This window comes from Sinocyclocheilus rhinocerous, unplaced genomic scaffold (assembly GCF_001515625.1).
Source record: "Sinocyclocheilus rhinocerous isolate Xijiao unplaced genomic scaffold, SAMN03320098_v1.1 scaffold1538, whole genome shotgun sequence".
In the NCBI taxonomy this organism is placed as follows: domain Eukaryota; kingdom Metazoa; phylum Chordata; class Actinopteri; order Cypriniformes; family Cyprinidae; genus Sinocyclocheilus; species Sinocyclocheilus rhinocerous.
In genome coordinates, this window is record NW_015661872.1 from 100,504 (window position 1) to 107,085 (window position 6,582).

The window sequence follows — 6,582 nt, forward strand, 5'->3', positions numbered from 1 at the left end:
CACTGGCTGTGCTGGTTTGGGCCTCATTGCCGGCTGCAGTCAAGTCCTCATCTCATATATAAAACACCTGTGATTCACAAATACTTAAGGAACTCGCATTCACATAAAGTAGCCTTGTTGACAAGTTTGGGTGAGTAAGGGCAAAACGCACAAGATGCAGTACTTTCAGTGACCTGTAATAGGCAGTATCACGTCTTTTGTAGCAGAAATAAACTGCTGCAGAAAAAGGTAGGTCCATGCAAAATGTAATGTGTAACTGCAACACTCATTTCAAATGTAGTGGAGTAAAGAGTACAGATACTCATTCAAAAATGTAGTGAAGTAAAGAGTAAAAGTTGCTAATATCTTTGATGCTCAGTACAACTACAAAGTACCCGAAAAGATACTCAAGTACAGTAACTAATTACATTTACTCCAATACTTTACACCTCTGCCCTTCAGTCGATCCCCCAGAGAGTGGAACTGACTCTAACCTTAGGAGTACTAAGTTAAATACACAAAGTTTTCAACAAGCAGTGAAGACGTCTCGTTTTACTGTTCTGAGAAGATGTTTGTGCTTTTTCATCGTCGTTGCCCGTTTTTATATGGTTTTCCCAGTGACTCCTATGTGAGGCAGATTTCATGTCAGAGGCACAAGGGTCAGCGCTGCACTAGACCTACATGACAGATCATTTCCTGCAAATGAGTGAGTGAATACGAATATTTTGTCATCACTCTCTGTCTGCACTACATCTCTGAGTGTTTCAGATCAACTTTTTAAAAAAAATTTAATTGTCAGCTAATGCTGTTTTTGTTGTGCACTCATTCCTTGCAGCTTTGTGTGGAATTGATGGCTGTTTGTTTGTGTTTGGGAGTTAATTTCATGTATACATTACAGTACAGTACAGTGTGAAAATATCACTTGCCCTGTCTAACCAAGTGTTCATGAAATGTCTTACATCAGTATCTATAAACCACCCCCATACCCATATACAGTATAATGCCCTATTTGAGGGAGGGACAGCCATTTGAAGTGGTGCCAGAAACCAAAGTGGATGTTATAGAGTGCACTCGTTAAATCCCATAATGCACAGTAACAATGATTTTACAGCCGATGTACATTCAATGGCTAGTGAATACCCATAATGCACCGTAATAGTCGGGTGACAGTAAATGCCGTTCACAATGGAATCATACAGACGTAGGTTACTTTTTTTATTTATTTTTTTTTATTTTTTTTAGTCGTGTAGTACAACTTAAGTTCTATAAAAGATATCAATTTCATTTTGTTACTACTAGAATTTGACAGTTAGGTAAGTGTCAGATGATTATTAAACTAGGTTACTTTTTTTATTTATTTTTTTATTTTTTTTATTTTTTTATTTTTTTTAGTTGTGTAGTACAACTTAAGTTCTATAAAAGATATCAATTTCATTTTGTTACTACTAGAATTTGACAGTTAGGTAAGTGTCAGATGATTATTAAACAGTAAGCACAAACTACTCAAGTCTCCAAATTCACTCACTTTTTTTCCATTCACTCCCTATAGAGGACTGGAGAGGAATAATGTATAGAATAGTAAATGAGGGTATATGGGGGTGATTTTGGATACAGCCCTTGTTTGCAATGGCATATTAAGTGTACTACTTGTATATCCATATATAAATTATGCCTGTGTAGGTCTTAGAAACCATTGCCACTAATTTGCTTTATAAATAAAGTCTGCAATGCATTTTGGGATAAAGTGTCCTATAATTTGCAGTATACTGCACATTTTTGCCAAATGTAAAATGTTTAGTTGTTCCAAGTTTACAGAAAATATGCATACTACCCCCCCACCCCCACAAATGTATGTAGTATGCCATCCAAACATACCTTTTTTTTCTTTTGTGCCTTCTCTTTAACTGATGAGATGATCGAACAGATCAAAACATCAGTGATGAGCTGTTTTCTCATAAGCGCCACCAACTGTTGTCATCCGATGCAAAGTCCAGTGACCTGATTAAACCAAACTCCATGGCCAGTCCTGAAGGTGAGAGGTCACTGGTATTATGGGACCTCTCTGCAACCTTTTGGGACAGGAATGTCAGTGACCACAAAAGACTGCTTTGGCCAGATGATCAATGAAGTCCAAACGCAATCCGTTAAGGTCAGGGTTGAAATCCCCAAAAATGATGCTGTAGTGGATCCAGGTCAGAGGTGCTCTCTACTCAGTCATGTGTGAAGTTTTGAGTCACATTTCGTTCTGTTTAGTCACATTACAAAGAGATATGCTGGCTTGCGTCGCACACAGAAAACAAAAGACCCTGACGAGGTGATCCAAGACTGATGACCCTATCAGGATTTATTTTGCGTCAATGTCTGGCTGACTGTATGTTATGCATTGTTTAGCTCACCTGCTATTTAACTTCTGTTATACTGATAAGCACCTGTTATGTTCAGTGTTGGGAAAAGTTCCTTTTAAAAGTAATGCTTTACAATATTGGGTTACTCCATAAAAATTTACTAATTACGATTATAATTACTTTTTATGGGAAGTAATGCATTACTTTACATTGTCACCTGAGCTGGGCTTGACTTTATTTATTTTAATTTTATTTTTTTTTATAAAAAAGCCTTGGTCTGGAGGAAGTGCCTCTGCCTCTGCACCTCACTCCCAATTTCTCTCAACACTGAGACAGGAGGGACATCAGGGAATAAATGGGGAAACAAAGTAACTTGCGTTAATTATTTGAAAAAGTAACTTGGATATTTTCTTTAAATTTAAGAGTAATAAATTACTCGAGTTACTTGAAAAATTAATCTGATTATGTAACTCATGTTACTTGAAATGCATTACCCTCAAAACTGGTTATTTTCTTAAAGGGATAGTTCAACCAAAAATGAAACTCTCAATTTTCTCATCCTTTGTTTTGATCCAGTCTCGTATGACTTGTATTCTTCTGTGGAGCACAAAAGAAAGTATTTTTGGAAAATGCCTCAGTGTGTTTTTCTCTGTATAATGAAAGTCAATGGAATCCAATACTAATGCTGATTTTGATCTTATTGACTTTCACTGAAAAAAAAAAAAAAAAACGCTCAAAAGCATCCTTCAAAATATCATCTTTTGTGTTCCAAAGATAAAAGGAAGTCATGCATGTTTGAAACTACATAAAGGCAGAGTAAATACATTCTTGGTTAGCTATCCTTTAAAAGAGGGCATTTAGTATAGTAAAGCGTATGGTTGTATGCGAGTTTTGCAGTAGCAGAACTACAGCAGGTGGTCACCAGTCAGGTCAGACAGATGTCCTCTGGCCCGTGGAGGTCATAGTGAACAGACTGAGCTGCGACCTTCGGTGTGCTGAGAAAGCGAAATTCTAGCGCAGTCTCTATCCTCATTGATCGGCCACACTTTAGCACGCATTAGGTTGCACCCACACAACAGCATGCTCTAATGAAATCAATCTGCTGTGGAAATGCCTCACCCGGGTACCGGAGACAGGAGGAAGATTTATAAACCTGTTACTGTACCATCAACATCTGTCATTTGGGATTTTCATGTATAAGTTCTATATACTCAGTCAGCGTATATAAATGTGTATGTGATTTTTGAATGAGGAAGAGAGTTCACTTCCTATAGGAAGGGAAAAAGCCTTAAAGGAGTAGTTCACCTAAAAATGAAAATGTTGAAAATTTACTCCCCTTCAGGCCATCCAAGATGTGGTTTAGTTTGTTTCTTCATCGGACAGATTTGGTGAACTGTTCCTTTTAAGAGTAAAGTGGGAGCGCATGGGAATGTTCAGAAGAGCGTACAACTCATACTAATCCCCCCACACACACACACATTGTGCAGTATGTATATAATAGACAGCATGCAGATTTTTTTTCCTATGGAATACCCGGATGACCTACAACATTTGCCTAAATATGTAGTATACAACAAAGTGCATGGGATACTTTATCCTATATGCAGTGCACTCATCATGACCTTTTTGTTTATTTTAAGTGATAAATGATCTGGAAGCAATATTAACTATGGTTTTCTTTAAATGACTTCTAAAAAAAAATTTTTTTTTTTTGACCGTTAAAGTACAAGTTTGCAGATTTTCAATCCGCTTTACCTGTAGTACATTCAAATGAACGGTGTGTACCCTTTATCTGTGTTAGCCTACCTACACCCAGATCTCCTGTTAGTTTGTCAGCTTTAGTGTTTTTGTTAAAACTACAAATTCCCACCCACGCACAGTTGCAGCCCTGGGCATTATGGGTGTTGAAATTTCCCTACATTTTTGGCTAAAGGGAATTTCATAGCCCCTTTTCTCAGTTTTTTCTAGTCATGTAACATTTTTTGCCCTTCTACTGCATAGACATCCAAGTTTAATTAAAAGCCCATCTTTCCAGCGGTGAATTACCCTTTCAACCCTTCACTAAGCTCCACCTCATTGGTTACTGTTGCCAACTCACACTTTACAGAATATCCCATATAGGAATGAACTGGAAATTTTCTATGAAAAGGTTTTTTTTTTCTTAGTAAAATTAACTTGATTGGATGTGGGCTAGAAATGACTTGCATTTCAAAGCACTTTTTTAAAAAAGCACTGCCTTTTTTTATTTAAAGATTTTTTTTTTTTAAAGAAATTGTTATTTGGCAACACTGTTTGATCTATAGAATAGAGCAAATTGTGAATGGCAACTATTGCTAAAGTAGGATTTGTTAGTAACATTTTCAAAGCAGATCACAGCCAAGCATCAATTATCTTTGACACATTTATGCAAAATTTAAATTAAATTACCCAAACATTATTCATGAGATGATAACCTAGTAAAATAATGTCTCCCTTACTAAAAAGGACCATTTTATACATGTGGTTTCAGTTGTTCCTAGGTTTTTTTTCATAATTTAGAATAAAGTTTAGTATGAGAGTAATTGGTGAATCATTATTTATTCATAAAGGCAGATTCGCATTTATTACATTTACATATATTTCTTGCTCTAAGTTAGGTTTCCATTCTGAACATATGACACACAGTCTCCTCTCTAGACAAAGTAATATCTCTTCTGCGAGATAATGGGAGAGTGTGTGTGTGTGAGATGATTACCCTCAGATGTGCCATATGTGTGAGTTTACCCACAGTACACACGGAGCCAAGAAGATGAAGGGAGTAGAACGTCCCCACACTTGTTCTTTTCATCCCTTTATTCTTTGAGGAAGAGGCACATGTATATTTTTGGGGGGCTGCGAGTGGTGCGTTTTCTCTCAGTAGGGATAATGCTAGTCATTAATCATCGTGTCTTGTGCTGAAACGGCCTCCCGCTTGAAATGCCACCGGGATCCGCTGCACCCAGCGCCCCCTACTGTTCATCCGCTCCGTTAACCGTTCGCGGGGGCCTCCCGCTGGTTCACACACCTGGAGCCAAGCCAGCCGACTGGGATATTTTTAATTCCGCTTCCCCTTTACCTCAGCTCTCAGGAATGCTCTCCCACCTGCACAGCGTCTGCTCGCCATTACTTTTATTTGAAATTCAGATCTATATTTGCTCATCAAAAACACATGCTACATCGGGTAAAATGCACACGGAGTGCTCGCAATGAGGAACATCTTGGAGCCCATAACTTAAGCTCACTGTTAAATTGCCCCAAACCATGTGAATATGTGTATCTGTGTTACAGGAACACAGGAAATACCTTCTTATTAACCAAGTTTTTGATCTATATGTCCATACATGACCTCTCGTATAAAGGCCAGTGCTGTGAAGATACGTTGGAACCAGATCCAAAGCGTCTGAGAACCAGGTCAGTTTCATTCAAGCTCACACACAATACTCCCATTTACAGTGAGTCACAAACACTCTTGTGTGACGTTGAAGTGGATCCTTGTTGGAGTGATGATGTGTGGCATCTGCGCACTTCATAAAGGCCTCATGCTCACGGGGGTCGTGTTATTGTTGTAGTGGGAAGTTCTTCACATCATAAATACGCCCCTGGGAAACACTACTTTGAGGAACTGAAACGTGCTTTCGAGGTAACGCGTAATTTACACACCAAACATTCCCAGAAGCAGATGCCTGTCTGACTGACTGGGGCAAATTGTGGACATAATGGCCACAGGCTTGCTCCCCCCCCTGTTTGAAACCGGAATTTGAACTGCATAAATAGGACAAATCTGCCCGGTTCTCCTCCTGGACCCCATCTCGGTAAGTTTGGGGGAAGTTTCTGTGATCAAAAGCATTGTAAAATGGTTCCAGGGCAGGATATTTCCTCCGTGTGTTTCTCAGGTTTAGATGGACAAGGAGGAAGAAAGGTTTTTTTTTTTTTTTAATATATTTTTTTATTTATTTATTTTTTTTCCTCCGCTTTTGCGGGGAGACCCCAGAGTAGGTTTTCTTGGGGTAACGCTACATTCCACAGCAGTCATGATAGTTGGGGTGGTCTCGTGTGTGTGTGTGTGTGTGTGTGTGTGTGTATATATGTTTGCATGTCTTCATGCTTGTCTCTCCTTAACGGGCCCAATGAAATGTTTTCAGCGAAAAGTTCAACCCTCATGTGCGGTATGTTTACCTTTTTTTTTTTTTTTTTTTTTTTTTTTTTTTTTTTTTTTTTTTTTTTTTTTTTTTTTTTTTTT

General features: G+C 38.2%; 1 long non-coding RNA gene across 1 annotated transcript in view; it reads left to right on the plus strand.

Moving 5' to 3' along the window:
• Positions 1-6,238, plus strand: part of LOC107726612 (uncharacterized) — a 7,342-nt gene extending 1,104 nt beyond the window's left edge. The window contains exons 2-3 of the long non-coding RNA XR_001638287.1: positions 5,631-5,753; positions 5,912-6,238. This is a non-coding gene — a long non-coding RNA (uncharacterized LOC107726612). The remainder of the gene's footprint in view (positions 1-5,630; positions 5,754-5,911) is intronic.
• The last annotated feature ends 344 nt before the right edge of the window (positions 6,239-6,582 follow it).